This window comes from Hippopotamus amphibius, chromosome 5 (assembly GCF_030028045.1).
Source record: "Hippopotamus amphibius kiboko isolate mHipAmp2 chromosome 5, mHipAmp2.hap2, whole genome shotgun sequence".
Lineage (NCBI taxonomy): Eukaryota > Metazoa > Chordata > Mammalia > Artiodactyla > Hippopotamidae > Hippopotamus > Hippopotamus amphibius.
The window spans coordinates 103038895-103058231 of NC_080190.1; the positions used below are offsets into that span (position 1 = coordinate 103038895).

Consider the following 19337-nt stretch of genomic DNA (forward strand, 5'->3'; position numbering starts at 1 on the left):
ACATGCTTTTTATTTTTACAAAGGAAAAAAATAGGCACCATACTTCACACTGCTTTTTCCTTCAAACCAGTTGCATATTTTGCCGGACTTGGGAGTCGCTCCCAGCGGGCACGGTCGCCGCGGACTCCCAGACACAGCGCCTTGTCTACAGAACCATCCATCGCATGCTAGAAAAACTTGGATTCAGGAAAAGGCTCAAAACCATGCTCCTCCAGCTTTCCCAAATATAAACAATAATCAAAGAAGTGGAAAAAAAAAGAAAAAAAAAAAAAACAAAAAACAAAAAAAAAAGGGACAAAAAAAAAAAAAGAATAGGACAAGAATGCCACTGAGAAGGTACTCACCGAGCGGGAGTAAAATGTTGGAATAAAAATGAGATTTAGGATAAAATACAGTATGGCGGTGGAAGAAGGAATGAAGCGCGTTTTTTTCTCTGTCTCTGCCTCAGGCACTGACACGTGACTCGGAGCCAGGCTGACTCGCAGGCAGCCGGGAAGGACCGAGGCTGCGAGGGGGGAAGACCCACGGAGCCCAACTCCGGCTGGCGAGGCGGCGGCGGCGGCGGCGGCGGCGGCGGCGGCGGGGAGCCCGGCGCCTGCGAGCGGCAGCACCAGCGGCGGCAGCAGCGGCAGCTCGCGGCCAGGCTGCCTCTGCCGGGAGCCCAGACGAGCAGGTGCCCCTCACGCTGAGGCTGAGCACACGCACACGCACACGCAAGACGGGCAGGGCGCGGGCGAGAGGGGGAGCCGAGCGGGGCTGGGCGGGAGGCGCGCGGCGGCCGCTGGTTCTGCTGCTGCTGCTGCTGCGGCGGCGGCTGAGGCTGCTGCTGGGGCTGCTGCCGCGGCCGCCGCCTCCGCTGGGGATCGCGTGTTCTGGGGCAGCACGGGGGATGCCGGCCAAACGCCCGGGAGGAGGCGAGCGACTTGCTGCTCACCTCACCTCAAACTTGTTGGTGCCTGCCACGTCCTTGCGTGTTCATCTATTTTTCATCTCAGCGTGGTTACCCGGGGAGAGAGCCCATCCCTTTCCGTCCCGAAGTTTCCCTATGAAAGCCCGACTGAACTCATTCAGTTTCTTGCCCCCTGACTTCCCGTCTCGTCATCCCTCCTAAGCTGCCTTGGCCTCCGCCGTTCCCTCCTCCTTAGATCTGCGCTTCCCGCGTCGCGGCTCTCAGGGCACCTGGCCCAGCGCGCTGCCGGGGGCGTCGTCCCCGGCAAAGCCACCGTCAGTCTTTACTGCCCACAGAACGCACAGCATCTCTTTTGCCCCTCCTCAGAGAGGAACGTTTGCAGTCTGAGAGACAGAACACAGTCTCTCACTTGGGCAACCCCGTCCCGGGTGTCTGCCTGCGGGTCGTAGAGCGATGGGTGGGGGCGTGGGGGCCGTGATTGTATTCCTTCTCGGACGAGGCATTGTTTGTTTTGTCTGCGTGTGCGCGCGCGCTTCCAGGCGCCTCTGGAAGGTCCCTGCTCCGTGGCAGAGGCTCCTTGCCTGACTCTTCCCCAAGTTGTGGGGCTGGGGCTGGAAGTCAAAGGAGGGGTGCGAGGGAAACAAGTGAGTCCATTGTGTAAGTGCTCGCTGGAAGGGAGGGAGCGCTTGGCGGTCGAGAGGGGGAGATGTGCGCCGGGAGTGAGGCAGCGGCACGGCCCGCGGGAGCCCAGGTGACTGAGCTGCGGATGCTGAGGGTGAGGGTGAGAGAGGGATTTCTCCACCCAGCATCTGGTTAGGATGCCTACCGCCTGAACAAAGATTCCATCCGCCAATCGCTGGATTCAGTGGGATTCTTCTGTTGCTGCCTGTTCAAGAATCAGTTTTCTGGGCGCTGGAACACATCTATTTTTCCTTCATTTTTGTGCGGTACTAAATTCAGGACCGTTTCCCTGTGCTGCTTTGAATCTGGGTTGTGTGGAATTAATTGGCATCGCTATGTTTGAGAACGAACAATTAACACAGTTCTGTAGTTCACAGATTTCTGCCCCTGATCTTTATCTCAGTGTTTCCAATGTTGACATTTAAGATAAAATGCCTCCGTCAGAGATGATCTAACCTGGGCAATTCTGAAAATTAAGTACACATCCATTATAGAGAGCTTCAACAGAAAAGATATTTCTCAAGCATTCTGGTTCAGAATTCATTGACCGAATAAAGTATTAATTCACAATTTAAATAAAATAAATTTAAATTAACCATTAAAATATCGTGAAATATTTATTTTGGTGAGTTGCCAACTCGACACCCACTCATTACACATACTTTAAAGTGAGGATTGCTGATTAGAAATACTGACTGAAAAAGATAAATGCATCTAAGTGGATCTGGTAATTTTGGAAGCCTTGTTGAGTTCTATTGAGAAAAGACAGGATTTTAAGCTGGATAGTATAGATCAAATATTGTGCTTTTCACTTGTAAAATACATTGGGTTTCTTTTCTAAATAAATAAATAAATAAGATCTCTTCAAATGTGGTCTTTTTCTTCTCCGAGTCATGAATTAATCCTTTCCTGTTAAACCCTTAGTTTGCTAAATTTTTCAAAATTTTCCTCCCATGTCAAAAAATATCTGATTCTAATCATTTAATAAGAAAATACCTTTTTAATGCATATTTTTAAAGCAATATGGAGAAACTCCACTATAAAAATGAGTTTCGAACCCTTCAACTAGGTTGGACAGTGCCTGGGTTTTAAAGAGTTATTCAAGAAGAACTTTGAAAAACAAGCTATTTAGAATTACACTGCAGTAATGGCCGTCAGCCAATCACAGTGATTGTCAGGCTTTTATTATTCAATAAAATGACTCCCCTTTATGTTAAATGCAGTTCTGCTGAAGAAAAAGCAAGACATCAATATCCTCCCTGCCTTTTCCTATTACTTATGTAAGAACAGTAAGGTGCTCAAAATATTCCATTTATTTTATTCCCAGTGTGCAGTTTTCATCTTTTAAGTTGCATCACCGTATTAAAACCAAGAATAAACAAAAATAGATCAAAGGAACTAGTATTTACTGAGCATAGCTTCCTATCTAGTTCTTGTTACTTCTGTATGACACTGATATTATTATACTCATTTTACAGATTAGGAAAATAAAGTCTGAGGATTTAAGTAATTTGTCAGGCATTCCATTGTCAGTATTAGAGGTAGAACTGAACCAAAATTTTATCTGGGTTTACAGCTAGAATAAAATATTTCCAAAAAATACATGAAAGATACTAAATATTTTCAAATACTGCTACTGATTCTAATTAATAAATGCATAATATTCTAAATTAAGTAACTAGATCTAAAATAAATTTGTGGAAACTGATTTGGCTGTATTATTCCCCAGTTAGTAGTACACATATTTTTATTCACTTGTGATTCCAGAAAACAAATGGAGAAAGAAATAAACTTTCAAGAGCAGTGATGAAGGGGTTAATTTTTTCTTTAGCAAAAATCTGTGCAAAAAATGTGCTTATGTACTACCTGGTCACATCCTCAGGAGTTAACAGAAACTTTTTAAAGCAAAGTTGCAATTGTGAACTGTGCCCTTTTATATGCCTTCTGAAGTAAGCTTTGGAGGATTCATAATTGAAAAGCATACTAAAAAGTATACTAAATTTTACAGTAAGACAAACAAGTAAGGATGACCAAGGAAAAATCTATTTTGAAATCTATGCTACATGATCTCAATGTTTTTCCATTAGAAAATATTGAAATACATGAATCATATGCATATATATATTTTACCCGTGAATATACACTTAGAAATTTTGTGCTACAATATCATGGATTCAATGTACACTTTTACATCCAATGCCCCCAAATCATTTTCTTCTGTTTTGCTTGATAATTTTTTCACATCTTAGTGATTTTAATTTTTGATTAATTTTAATACTTTTTCCCATTATATGTCCAATCCCTGACTATGACCATACTTCACTTATGCATCTCTTTCAAGTTTGGATGGTTTCTTTTACTTTTTCCAATACTTCTATTAGAGGAACTGCAAATACCAAAACTCACTAAATAATTTGTGGAAATTATCAAAGAAAGTGATTAGAAAAGACGAAAATAAATAGTAACAATATAATATGGCATGAATAAACTAAGGAAGAAAAAACTTTCAAAATTTCCATGTAATTTAATTTTAATTTCTATTTTATTCTTCACAAAATATATTTTGTGGAATCCAAAAAAATCAGGTATGTAGCATAAAATACATATCAAAATTTCTTATGATTTATGTATACTCATAATTATTTCCATATAAAATTAATAAAATGTGCTAAGAAATTCATTTAAAACAAATTAATGTCTATTAATTAATATTCTTACTCTCAATGTGTTTATTTTGCATTAAATAGATTGAGTATAGTTCTGTGATAAAGTGACCTCCAGCAAAAGTGACACTGTGTACATAAGAAAGCCCTGACAAGTTTCCTGATAAATACACTTTAGGCACAGAGAGGAAAAAGAGCAGCACATGACATGTTCAGTGTTCTGCATCATTTGTTATTATTCATTGATTACTGCTGTGACAACATCCCTTCTAAAGAGGAAATAAAATGTCAGTTTTTAAATTTAGAAGCTACGAATTTATCCATGATATCTCTTTAGATTTGAAGAGTTAAAGTCGAAAATGTGGTAATCCTAGAGCCAGAAATAGGCCTCTGAAAATGTGCTAAAGGTTAAAAATATTAAGCTAATTTTAAAACACTTTATTATGTATTAATATAATATAAACATATAAGGAGCCTGAAGGGAACAAAAAAGAAGGGGAATTTATGCAAAACAAAACAAAATGCAAATGAGTAACATCATAAAGGGAAAATGTGTGCCATTTATAACTGCTTACTATGTTTTAGTTGCTTGACATATGTACTGTCATAAAATCTTCATAATTAGAAACTGAGATTCTAAAAGACTCTGCTCAGGGACACCGGACTAAAAAAAATGGAACAGAAGAACTTTCATATCTAGTGAGATAGCTGAAGGCCATGCAATGGGAAAAGTAACTTTAATGACAGTGCTGTCACTACAGCTAAGAAATTGAAAAAAATGATAGTGGGTAAAAGACAGGAGAGGAGGAAAATGCAGAGGAGGAAGAGGGGTGGGGAGGGGGATGAATAGAAAGAAGGGAAGAGAAGAAGTAAGGACAGAGGAGAGAAGGAGGGAGGAAAGGAAATTGTGAGATAAAGAGTATTGGATGGAGTACCTGGAAAATCTCCATCAAAATGCATGAGAAATGTAAGACAAATACAAACACTGGACAGATTTGGGTCACATAGAAGAGTCCTAAAAGACATGTGACAAAAAGTACATTAGAAAAATATTGCAAACTTTACAATATGTTTCTCTGGTGAAACTAAATGTTGCCTGAAAACTCCAGAAAACAATCTTGCTGAGGTTAACAAAACTGTATACCAGAGGATGTATCATTTTTAAAAAGAGAGAAAACCAGAAAGTGCTATCTTCGTTTGTGTTTAAAAATCAAGAGATTGATTCATCCTGTGACCCAGACTGGCAGCAGAAGACAGTATGGTTTCACTGGAAAAATAATTTCGCCTAAGGAGAAAAATCTTGAAGACGTATGAGAAAAAAATTGACATTTTATTGTCTGTCCACAAGATCTTAATTTCAGAGGTATGAAGTTGCTCCTATAGAGGATGTACAGTGATATGGTTGTATAGTTATAGGTATGATTCTCCTGTTGATTTTTTTAATCTTTGTTTACTTGTAATTTTTAAAACCTGGGGCTTAGAGATGATCTGGATTTTAGCTATTGGGTTGGCCAAAATGTTCGTTCGGGTTTTTCCATACGATGTTGTGAAAACCCAAAGGAACATTTGGCCAACCCAATATCAATATTAATTTAATTAAACTCTGAACTTTTTTTTCTTTGAAGTAAGGGTTATTCATTTGTTGTTTAAAGATAATAGCATTCAAGAGGCGAATGCATGAGATTAGTTGGTTATTATGAACAAACTCCTGTCAACAAGAGGCACTTTTAATTTCTATGAAATTTAGTAAGTTATTTATTTCTATTAATATAAACCTTACATTTGAAAAAAAATTTTTTATAGAAATGAGATTGAGTTTTCACAAGCCAGGTAAGTATAGTACAATAATTTTATGCTGACAAATTATGTGACAATATAAGCCTCTTACTCCAGAGCTGGACACTTAAATAATCAATATTTGCTCATGTATATTTTTTTGTACTAACAAATGCGTGAATAGACATTTGGTTAAAAAATGATTACAGGAAATAATGAAATCTAATTTGTGGCATGTATAGATCTGTATTTTCCAGATTCCTTTTTTGGTCTAATTGAAACAATAAACAGGTTGTTTTTATATAACTTTTCTGTTTTATGTTCTTTTATATTCAGTGTCCTCTGATATTCTCTACTCTCTTTTTTCTGTCTCAGAACTCAGACCTTTATATCTTCCTATACACATTCAGAGAATGTATGTGGGGAGGGGATAGGACATAGTAGTACATTAATTCCTTGACTTTGACTTTTACTTAATCAATAGAAATCTTTGGTACTATCTAATGTGCTAGTACACATTTGATAAAAAAAAATGATTTTAGGGAATAGTCAATTATGTATGTGATATGTATATGTCTGTATTCCCCAGATTCCTGTTTTCGCCTGTGGATATCTCCCTCCTTGGTGTAGAGGGGGTCAAACATATTAAGGTCTGAAAAGATCACAGCCTTTGGCTGTTTGGTTTCTGGGTAGTAAATTATTTGTTATTTTATTCATCTAAAGCTCCAGAGAAGAGAATAACAAGGATCAAACGCAGGCTTTTCAAATAAAAGTATAATGAACTACTTTTGTAGGCCACTGGGCAAAATATGAATATTTCAAACTACAAACTTATAAACACACAAACATTCCAGGCAAACTTCACATCACAAAAAAGTAGCTCACCATTCATTAGTAGTCACATGTTCTTGCATGAGTGCCAATTTCAGATGCATTTATCTTTACAACCTACAGAAAATCAAACGCAGGACTTTTGTCTATTGTCACATAGCTTTAAAAAGATTTCGTTAAAATTTGATACACATCATTTTTTGCTTGCTTTCAAGAAGAATTTGTAATTAATTAAAAAAAAGGTTAAACAGAATGTTTTATTAGTAGTCCTTAATTCAACTGTATCCAAAGCCCAGGAGATTAAAAAAATGTATAAATTGCGGACAAAATGTAATCTTTAAACTTGGTACTTATCTTTCTTACAAATAAAGCAATCTGTAATTTTTTGTCATTTGTACAACCAAAGGTATAACATGTTTTAAAGCTTATAAGAAGAAATCAAAAAACATTCTTTGGACATTCACTGGAGGCACAATTAATTTAAAAGGCTATTATCAAAACATTATAGTACACTAAATGAAAGTTTACAAAGAGAAATCAAAGATAGGAAATTAAAATTTAAATTCACCATTAAGAATACATTCCTTTCTGTGGGGGAGAAGAGATTAGGTCGATATAATTTTGTCAAAAAGAAATGCAATGCATCTCCTAATTTTCTTCCAGCAACCTGCTCTGTTGCTTGATAAAATGTTCCTGGAATCTAGTTACCAGTAAAGCTAGAATCTCTTCTATTCAGAATAAGGACATTTATTATACTCCTGAAACATAATAACTCATAATTATATGCTAATTTAAATGTTATTTATAATGTATCTTTCTCATCATCAACAACAAAATCCAGTGTCTATGACAATGAATTGACGAGTATAACATTTAAGTACATAAACAGATTAGGGAGGTAGATAGACTATTAAAACTTATACAATTTTTGCTCAGTCATGTCCTATAAGCCGTGTACAATTTAAATAATGATTATAAAGACATTCATTTGTTATTATGAAATAAATTTATTCTGTGTTAGAGAAATGCTCCTTTGGTACCCTAAAGTAGGTGAATATTTGCAATTATCCATCAATATGTAGAATTACTTTTAACCTATTCAGACAAGGTTGGTGATGCATAATGGGGAAAAACTGATGGAATAATCTCAGAGCTGAAACTTTGTTAATGTGACTCTGAAAATGTACTCAAAGAAACATGTGCTTCAGCTCACTCCTCCAGGAGACACTTACAATATGGATCATAAAAGACATTAAAAAATTCAGACTCGGATTTATTTATTCAACTCAAATTTAACTAAGATGGAATCAAACCATGTCATATGTAAAGATTCTCAAATCAGTCTAAAATATTTAAATTCAATAAAATATTTCTTTATTGGTCCTATTTCATTCTTTTTCAATTTTTTACAAAGCATGATTTTGTTTAATAAAACAAAGTATCTTCAAAAGTTTCAGAGACATCAATGTGCCAGGCATCTGGCATCAGTTAGTTTGTTTAACAAGGGATTATGTTTCTCTCTGAACCCTTGTTCTCACTGACTGATTAAGGAAATACAGAAATTTACCAGAAAGGATTAACTTTATTCTAATGCTGAGATCTCAAAAGATTTTATTTCTTATACCTTTGTAATGATTCTCTTGTAATAAATATAGAATCATTTTCAAATAAATATTTTATATTGTCTTTCTATAAAAATTAAGGACCTAACATTAAATCTCACCTCAGTGAAAGCATTTCTTCAGGATTCTGTTTTCTTTCTATGCTCTAACCATGCAGGGTTAGGTTTTTGATATGTGGTGTCATGGGCAGTTAATGTGTTCCCTACACATTCTTAAATATCAGATTTTCTGGCAAAGCTTTTCCCAAGCACTAGATCATAGTCAAATCATGGTTGAATTCTTTGACAAGTGCCCAAAGTGCCAATAGAAGGTGTTGTTAAACATGTCCATATGCTTCAGATACCAGGAGTTCAGGCAGCAGAAATGATGTTCTCTGTGATAATCCAGGGCCTGATATGTATATTTCACTCAGGTGGAGAACCAGGCCACTTCGCCAAAGTGGTGTGACGAGGGGCAGTTTACCATAGATAGGTACAACTTTTTTGCAAGGTGGAAATAGAGACACAGATGTAGAGAACAAACATATGGACACCAAGTGGGGAAAGCGAGGAGGGTTGGCGGGGAGTGAATTGGGAGACAGGGATACCAAACTGTACACTCTAAATATATGCAGCTTATTGTATGTTAACTGTATCTCAATAAAAGTTCTAAAAAAAAAAAAAGATGTAATAAACAGTTATTAAAAAAAAAAAGCACTGAATAATTTGGCTCTGCATTCTATGAAGATCCAGAATCCTGCCAAGAGGAAAAAACAAAAAAGAGAAACAAGGGCCTGAACCTTTTTAGGGACAATTATTTCAATATGCAGCCCAAACAAAAAATAGCTCTGATGTTGAACAGACCTGCATTCTTAGGGATCTGCCAGAATGTTGACCTTAAAAACATTCCCGGAAGTATCCAAGTCCGTGTGCTTATTTAATGAGATTATTATCATTATCCTTTTGACAATGGAAGATGCTTGTTCCAAACAGCAATTCAAAGATATTCTGAAACTTTTATTTCTGGTAGTAATTACCCAAGACTAGATCATTTTTCTAGATGCTGCTGATTTGAGACCATCTGAAATGCCAGGGAGCAAAAAATTTCAGAGGCATGGGTACCATCATTTATTTACTTATTCATTTATTTCTTTGCTTATCCATGAGTTTCTGTCACTCATGGAAGTGAGCATTATTTCAGACATGCAATGTTCTCTACACTGTGCTCGATGCTAGGAAAACAAAGATGAAGCAAGTTGCTAAGCCCAGTACATGCCTCTAGATAAAGGATCTCCAAGCTGCTGTACAGCCTTTTAAAAATTCTGCCTGTGCTTGATCTCTTTCTCTCTCTCTCTTTCAGTCTTTGGTCCATTTTTCTTTACACCTCCACTGCTCTCTTCTCTCCCAGCATGTAATCTTATCTCCTACATATGGTTACAGCCAAGCTAGAGCTTGTAGGATAATTTGGAGTTTTAAAAGATAGGAGGAAGTACAGAGAAGACAGGTGAGGGCAAGTGAGGGAGGAGAGAATAAAGAGTGAAGGTAAGAAGATGTCTGTGAAAAATCCAAGTGAAAATCTCCATTGCATAATTGGAAATATTTATCTGGAGCTCAGGAGAGTGATCTAAACCAGAGCTAATAAATAGGGATAAAATCAGTTAAAGTTATAATGACCATATGGCATAGATATTATTAGTATCCTCATTTTAAGGATGCGAAAAGTGATACACAGAGAGGTGATGTGATTTACTCAGGGTTACACACTATTCTGCAAAGCCAGAGTTCACACTCAGTGTTACTTCAAGCTCTGAACAGGCTCCCAACATTTAAGAATGCAAAGGAACTGTCAGAATGCAATGGAAACCAAGAGCGTTTCAAGAATGCAGGAGTGGTCAAAAAGGAAAATGTTGCTAAGTGTTCAAGGGAGATAAGTGATTTTGTACTGAAGCAAATGATATGAAGAAAAACATTGGAAAAATCCTAAAAAATATCTCATTGGTGAGAACTGTGTAGTTGTAACTTCACAGCTGCAGAGGGGTTTGTTACTGCTATCCATGTTTCAGAGAAAAACCTCACCAGTGTTTTTGGAGGAGGTCATCAAGGGTATGTGACCACCAGGTGACCCACAAGCTGGAGGCTCCTCATAGCTACGCTCCTTTAATGCATATTTCTCCCACTGTTCACACATCAAAAGCCTTTTCAAGCAAGAAGCCTTGAGAGAACAATCTGTACTGTATACAGGAATGAACTCCATTAAAGCCTCTGTGTAAACATGTAAGATTCAGAGATCCACTAGCCTTGCTGCCGCCCCAAAACAAGCCCCGCATGTAAATTCCTGGCTTTCTTTGTACTCTGCATGCCCTTCATGTCCTGAGAGTGGGAGCAGGAGGAGTTTTGAATTTCATCCAGGAATCTCATGAGTTTGGGAACCAACAAGTGTGGTAAGAATGTCACTAGAGAGGTGTTTAGAGGTGAATTCAGATTACTTCACTACTATTAATAAGCAAGAAGCCAATGGACTCGCATAAAAGCCAATACTGCGGCTCCAACTTTTAAGAAAAGACTGACCTTTATTTTGAGGAAGCAGGAGGCAAGACTCTCAAATCTGTCTCCTGGATCCAGTGTGCAGGGCGGGATTTAAGGGTTAGGGGCAGAAGCTGATTGATGATCTCAAATCAGCAATCAAGCTACTTGGGCTGCTGGATTTTCCATATTGAAAGACCTCTTCATAAAGGGGTTCCAGTGGCCACATTTCTGATTGAATTCCGTAGACTGAAGGTTCTTGGTTCCAGGGCCACGCTGGTTTGGAAAATACCCAGTGTGGTCTCTGTAAAATAACTCAAGGTTTGATTCATCAACAACTTATTTAAGGAGGCAAAACCATTTTAAGTCAGTCAACGTTTTAAGTGCTGTTTCACTACCAGATTTTGGAAGATTGAGAAGAAAGGAGAAAAGAAAATTTGATGCCACCTATTTCCTGGAAGAACAGAAGTATCATGGTTTAAAAAAAAAAGGCAAGGGGATAAGTTGGTGTTGGGACTTGTGTTGGAAACTGTTGTTAAGTTAGTTTAGGGACATACTGTACTAGAAATGACAGCAACATACACAAATGGAACTACTCAGTAGGTAATAAGAAAAATGTGCTTTTTATAACCTAAATTTCCCAGTTGTCTCTTCAGTCCTGAGAGTAATTGTCATGGATTTTGAGAGCAGAAGCTCTTTGAATGGATGAGCCACCAAAGGAAATACCTGGAGAGATCAGAGGGACTAAAGTTTCAGAAGTCTAGAGTTAAAGAGCAAAGTAAAAGAAGGGAGAAAATGGAAAAGGAGCTGTTGAAGAGTTTAAGTTGAGAGCGTGGGTATGTCAATTTTTTTCAAATGTGATTAACTATCAACTCAGTATAAAGATGTTATTACCATATTTCTTTGATTATAAGAAGCACACTTTCACATGTTAACATATTTTAATTGGCTTATACTTTACACTAGATGTATATACTTAATATGGAGGTGTTTTCCATTTTTGAGAAGCTTTTACTAAGGTGTTCCATCTTATATTTTATAATATCTTAAAATTTAAAAATGCATTTTTCTAGTCCTCATAAAATGTTCATTTATGCTTTGTAGCTATCTTATTACAGTAAGTCCCCTACATACTAATGAGTTCCACTCCAAGAGCATCTTCATAAGTCCAATTTGTTTGTAAGTCCAACAAGGTTAGCCTAAGTAACCCAACAGTGATAGGTTTATAATACACACAAATAATACGTAAAAAACAAACAAAAAGTAAGGAAAACACTTTCAATCGTACAAACAGTACCTTGAAAAGCACAGTAGTATAGTACAACACTGGCATATGAGGGCTGGCATCAAGTGAACAAGCAAGAAGAGTTACTGACTGGAGGAGGGAGAGGAGGTGAGAGATGGTAGAGCTGAAGGATCCTCAGCAATAGGAGATGTAGGGCAAGTTGCAGTTTCACTCATGTCTTACATGATAGGACATGCGAACGCAGGTTCACATCTTTGAAATTCTGCAACTTGAAGGTTCATATGTAGGGGACTCAATGTACTGTAAAGGAGAGAAACTATTTGTCATCTTTCATGTTAACTCAGTTTATATAAAGAGTAGGACGACATAATATATTTAGGAATTTAACATGCATTAATGATCTATTTAGGGTTCCAACCATGGTGTATGAATATAGATGCTAAGGGTCAGAGGAATAGGCTTGTTTTCTTAATGCCCCAATTTCCTGGTATACAATATCTAGAGGCACTGAAACGATGACATGCAGATATCTGCTACATATATTGTTAATACCGCCTACGTTTAGAGTGTGGAGAAGTTATGAGGAATAATAATTACAATGAAGCAGTTTTAAACAGGTTCAGGAAAAATTAGCCATAAGGAAGATACTGCTGAGATGCTTATGAAAGCTATGGAGTTGTCCCTTGTGATGTGTTTTGTCAGGCAGAACTAATTATCTGTGGATGATAAGAGAAAATATGGTGAAAAACAGCAGCCATTTCCCATAGCGGGAGTATCCATTTAAAACCCAACAACTCCCTGAACCATGAGATAATTGAAACAGAACCAAAGCTGGCATGAATAACAAGGGCTGTACTATCTTTCTTGGGAAGTGGTGGGGGCAGGCAGTGAAAATAACTTCAAACACATTTTAGAAACATTCGATTTTATTTAAATTGACCACCATTATCCAATTAGAATAAGAAAAGAATTATTAAACACACCCAAACTAGGCTTTCTAACCAGAAAATTAACTTAGCTTGCAGAAGTTTGCAGATGGCATAATCTGATATATCATACTTTTTGATTTTAACATGAAAACAAACTTTAAAGATTTTTTTCTTAGTATGCCTTTGATTATAGATTCAGAAACCAAAATTAACACTTAAGGGTCTTAATGAACATTTGTGTGAAATTAAGAGAAAATACCTAAGAAAACGTAATATTCTACCCAACTTTCAGAATCTCTATGAATAAGGAAGTTATTTTTGTATTTGGATTCAGTCAACAGCAGTAAGAAGGATTTCCAGCTATGAATGCTGCCAATTCTCTCACACTGTCCTGCTTTAACACTCCAGTTTTCCAGGGCTGGGGCATTGTCTCAAGAAGTTCTCAAGGATGCAACATCTTCTATGGGTCTTTTATGCTATGCTGAGATTGTGGCTTTTTTTTTTTTTTTTTTTAATCCTGGTACCAAAATAGCTGCTCCTACTTCAGGCATCATACCTGCCTTCTAGAAAGAAGGAAGGAGAGAAGGTCAGAAGGAAAGCCAGGAAAGTGACTATGTTTAACTAGCACTTTGTTAACAAAGAAGAGGATAATAGCTTTTACTAAGGGAATCATAGTGCTCGCAAATATACAGGTCTATTACCAGATACTGAGAAAAACAAAAGGACAGGGATTCTGTGTCTTTCAGAATTTTAAACAATATTTATTGGAGTGTAGCACAGGAACTGCAATAGTAGCACTAATGTTTGTTTATTCAATAAAGAAATGATTTGAAAGGTGTAGAAAATTTGGAGAAAGAAATTTTTTAAAATCAACAAAATTGTTAAAAGCATTTTTAGAGTCAAACATGAAATAAAAGGTGAATAAAAGTGAATATTTGATCTTTACCAATATATTTTCTCTCTGTTTTACATCAATTTCCCATTACCAAGGACAATCACAAGTTAATTATAAGTGAAAACTCCGGTAAGGTAGATTATTTACCAAAATTAAAAAAATAACAGGAAATTTCTAACGTGACTAATTATTAGAAAAGATTGATTTTTTTCCAGTAAGTTTAAAATAATGATGAGATACAAGAAAGGTTTTTGTGTTTTATTTTAAATGCTCATTACTTTATTGCTGCCGAATTCCAAAAGAAGGATATAAGTGATAGTGAACTGCATTGCTATTCATGTATTCCTTTCTTTTCCACTGCCTATCTCTGCATCTCCTCAAATAGGCAGCATATTCTTTGAGTTTATAATGGTACTGATAGTTCACATGCAAGCTGCAAGTAGCAATATAAAACCAACTTAAAATCAGTAGGTTTCATGAATCACTTCTTTACATGAAATTTTTCTAAAAAAGAAGACTAAGGAAAGATTGAACTTATTAGAGTATTTGCAAATAGTAATGATATTGGCATGTTAAGGAAGTATAGTCATTAGAGTATAAAGTTATTGATGGTGACTAACATTATAATTAGAACATAACGGCTCACATAATTTTATAAAACAAGTACAGTTTACAGTTTTCAAATATGATGTTCATTTATCAAAAGAGAAAAATATTTCCACCCAGTCAGCAGAAACTAATTGTCAACATATTTAAGATAAAATATATGGATACAAAAGGATAATTATAAACATTGCTGCTTTATGAAGAAATAATAAAACTGTCTTATGAAAACAAATCCTTTTAGTCAGAAAAGTCACATTTTCAATCCAATCATTGAAAAAGAATGTAGGTTTTATAATTCAACTGTTACATGTTATAATGTCTATGTAGAAACTTTAAACAAAATATCTATATTTTAGTGGGCTAATATTTATCAGTTATACTTTCTATATTATTTGCATCATGATGCTAAAAATTAGTCAGATATAAAAACTTAGTAAAATCAAGGACATAAATTATGCAGACACCATTTTTTAAATACCTTAGTCTCAAATCAAAGCCATAATGACATTGCAAAACAATAAATACCAAAACGCATTCCTTGTGCTCGTCTAAATGAGAGCTACCGTAAAGATATAATTAGTTTTTGGCTTTTAGGTGTTTGTCATACACAGCAGCCAAAGCTAATTTCATACACACATGTACTTTTAGGGTGACACAATCCCACACACTTAAGAGGAACACCTTGGCAGGAGAATGTATTCTTCTTATACGCAAAGGAAGGCTCCCTAACTGATGTGAACTGAAAAAGGAAACTGATTGAGTAATTGCCCAGAAAGGGAACATAACAAAAAAGGGTTAGTTTCTGTGTAGTTAGGAAAGCCTCTAAAGTACAGAAAGAAAATTCCTGCCTGAGAGGAAGAAGAGTGACTAAAATAAGATTTTTAATTTATTTTGTTTGATTTGAGAAAAAACAAAGCGTGAGAGAGATGGATCAGTGAGATTTTGAAAAGGAATGGGCAACATGATTTTTCAGTGAATCTGAAGTTCGGTGAATTGTATATTTAGAAGTTACACTATGAAGGGGAATGTATCCCCCTTTTTAAGCAGAGAATTCACTGATAAGTGAATTTTAAGGAACTGCTTGATTGATATTTGGGAATCTGGGAGGTGAAATGCACTGAAGTCTGGGCTAAGCCGTCACAAATGCATCAGGGTAATACCTGAACAGAATAGTCTAGCTTGGAAATCAACCCTTGAAATTGGTAATTTCCGGATATCTCTTTCCTTGTCTTAAGAAGCTTTAATCCTTGTCTTTTTAATTCAAAATATAGACATTTTTTAAAGGTTCAAATTCAATTCAAATCATGTTCTAATGCTTGCCTCTCATCATATTAGCAAACGGCTATGTTTTTCTTTTGCTGAATCCGTTACACTTACAGTGTTGCTGACTTCCACAATATTGTTTGGAAATTCATAACCCACCTTTATGAGTAAACCTATTCTGCTCTTTACTTTGGAGTATGCTTCATAGAGTTCCCTGTGTGTGATGCAACTCAGTTACAAGCCAATATCTACAAATCGAAGCATCTGCCCTCCCAACTTCTAATTCAGGTCTCATATTTAAAAGCAGTGTGTTCTATGTCCAGATTGTCTCATCAGTACAGCAGGTCTGTTGCAGTGAGCATCCGTCCACACGGGCCTCTTGGATTTCGTTTCAGCTACTCTAGGCATTATTGCGATCTCTTTGAGTTGCCCCGCAGGCACTCCTAAGTGAATTCTGTGAATGTCACATAGCCTGCCCTTTAAGTCCCAAACATACTCTCGAAATTTGTTGAAAATCCATTCAGATATTTCACACTATGCAAACATAGATAGTAAAAAAATTTATTTTCCATGTACTACTCATTTTGGATATCTACTGCATTGTTTTCTTTACCTCCTTACTTAATATGTGTCCCTGTATGTGATGGTGTGTTTGTGTGTGTTTGTGTGTATATGTGTGTGTATATGAAAGAGAGGGAGAGAGAGAAACAGAGAGAGTCTTATCTTTCTAATTAGATTCTAAAGTCACTGAGAGCAGATGAGTACTATATATCCTAACCGTGTCACACACAATATTGGGGGATAGAATAAAAAATGAACCTATATACTAGTTGGCAGTAAGCTGAGTGATGGCATCTGGAACAGAATGTGGGATACTGGAATTAATCTATGGCATCATTTCTGTATTCTTTAACCCTCTGGTGCAAGCACACACACACTTTATTAGTTATTTAAATACTTGCTAAGCATAAATTACACTTACTAATGGAAAATACACTTAGATTGTATGTGAATGTCCATCTTTAAACAGGATGATATTGGAAGTCGCTACCATCGTTGGAATTCTGTTAGTCTCGTGCTTTGCACAGAATTAGAATAAATGCTTGTTGAATAAATATTTGGGGTGAGTGAGTGAGCCTTCAGGGACAGATGGAAGGGATCCATCACGTTGCACTGGCCTGATGTTGCTGGTGAGTCCTAAAGACCTCAGCAGCAGCTCTGTTTTGCTGGTACATAGAGTAGCAGTTCTTACCTCTTTGATTTTCTGTCAGAGCAGGGAGAGGGCTGTTCAGATGCTTGCAGCACTCCCCAGGGTTGTCAGCTTGCTAACTACAGGCACAGCTTTACTCCTCCTCTCAAGAAAGTGCACTGCCACAGACATGAGTCAAACAGACACTGTTTTATGGATACGTTAGAAATTTTAATTTATCAAACTTGTAAATCATTCACATCTTTCAGTTCTTTATTAGTAGCAGCAAATTGTCTGTAGCTTCAAAAAAAAATAAGTGTTTTACATCAAAGCCTTGCTACCCAGCAATTAAGGATAACTGTATAAAGAAACAGCATTGCATTTTGATCATTAGGTTTTCCTTAAAGTGCTATTTTTATTGATTCTTAGATCACTCTTTTGTCATGATAAGCATGATACTTTCCTTCTTGATGTGTATTTTTGGAATTCATTTTTCAGTCACTTCAATAGACCTTGAGAGACCTCTTCTGAAGTCTTTTGTTGCTCTGGCACCTGCCACAGTGCTAATAAAAAAAATTGGAGTACTAGTGGGGTCAGGATGTTTTATTAGTATATGCTTTTATTTTGTGTCAGACTTGTGCCAAGTTCTCGAACAGTAATAATGAAATAAACACAGGACCCCTTTTTTCAACTGTCTGATTATGTAAGTAATGTATGATATATAGAGGAATGATAGAATCTGATTAATATTTATAACAGATCCTTGTGACCTCGGGTTAGAGGGTGGTTTTGAGGAGACAAAACTGAAGACAATGAGACTTTCAGTAGTGCATGTGACAGCTGGTAAAGACTAGAACTAGACTGGAACTAAGAAAGCTGAAGCAATAAAAAAGAGAGAGAAAATCTGAAAATCATGAAGTAAAATGAACAGGGCTTGATTATTGAGTAGGAGGCAGAATGAGAGAAGAGACTAGAACAGTTCTAGTGACTAGGGGGCCTGGCTGGGTAGACAGTGGTGGTATTAATGAAGATTACGAGAAGAATAACCCATTTGGTGAGGGAATGATGGCAAATTCAGTTTTGGAATGTCTGGTTTGAGGCACCCATGGAATTCATTTATTTACGCCCATCAGGCAGCTGGAGTCTTTAGCTGAGGGAAAAGGTCAGAGTTTGGAAGCCAGAAATGCACAAGGTGTAGCATAAGACACGAAAATAGATGAAATCACTCAAATGGCATGTGGAATGGGAACCTCAGAGATTGTGGATAAAAAATACCAGCATTTGACAGGCAGGCACAGAATAATTTGAAATAATAGATAAGAACGGAAGTTCTCAGTCCCTGGTAAATGAAATGAGTCAAGATTTTGTGAAAGTGACTAATTCACAAGCACACAGATCTTGGTTCTTAATACCTTTCTCTAAATAAAGGGATCAGGACTCCTTAGAGAAATGGCTGAATTTAGAGCTAGGGCAGGGAATACACACAAGTGATCCTGGAGCATCTTGTAGTGCCAGAAAGTAAGGAAGTGCTAACACACACACAGACACACATCCCCCAAAACATTGATGAGGTTAAGTCAAAAGGACAGAGAAATCAACTGAAAAACTCCCAAAGGTGGCCCAAGATGGAATACTTTGAGCAACAAAGAGGTATAGTATTGGATTATAATCCAAAGTGTAAAATAAATATCCACAAGTCCATACTGAATTGAATCATTGAATATATAAATAAAGGCAAATGGACAAATCTCCCAAATGGATTAATTCCAAATAATTTACTGTCCTCAAAGAAGGAGAATATAAATCCCCACTCCTTAAGTGTAGGCTATATGGGGCATCGTCTTTCTAAAAACTATAGTCTGGAAAGGGGCCAAAGGGTAGCTTTGCAGTGGAGAAAATTTACAACCACTAACCTAGCCCAGTGATCAAGGTGAACATTAAGAGTGATATCATGTTGAAAGAACGTACCCTTTTTATGATGTGATGAGAATGACACCTTGGCTGTGGTGTTCTTCCCTGTAATTCTTAACTATAGTCTAACCGTGAGACAATCTCCAGTTGTGATACATCCTGTGTCACATCTGACCAGTACTGCACCAAACTGTTAAGGTCATCAAGAGTAAGGAAAGTCCATATCGAGGAAAGGACGAACAGTGGTAATACATTTTATGCAGTGTGAAGTGGACATAGGAACAAGCAAGTACTCAAAAATATGAACTTCTCCT

The 19337-nt window shown here is 36.8% G+C and overlaps 1 protein-coding gene across 3 annotated transcripts in view; it reads right to left on the reverse strand.

The window, feature by feature from the left end:
* RALYL (RALY RNA binding protein like) overlaps positions 1-978 on the reverse strand; it is a 726682-nt gene extending 725704 nt beyond the window's left edge. For 2 of the 3 annotated variants that reach the window (XM_057735921.1, XM_057735919.1), the window contains exon 1: positions 940-978. The gene's annotated coding sequence lies outside the window, so the exon portion shown is untranslated. Of the gene's footprint in view, positions 1-344; positions 437-939 lie in introns of those variants that run through there. The other variant, XM_057735922.1, reaches the window with a different exon arrangement.
* Between the last annotated feature and the right edge of the window lie 18359 nt (positions 979-19337).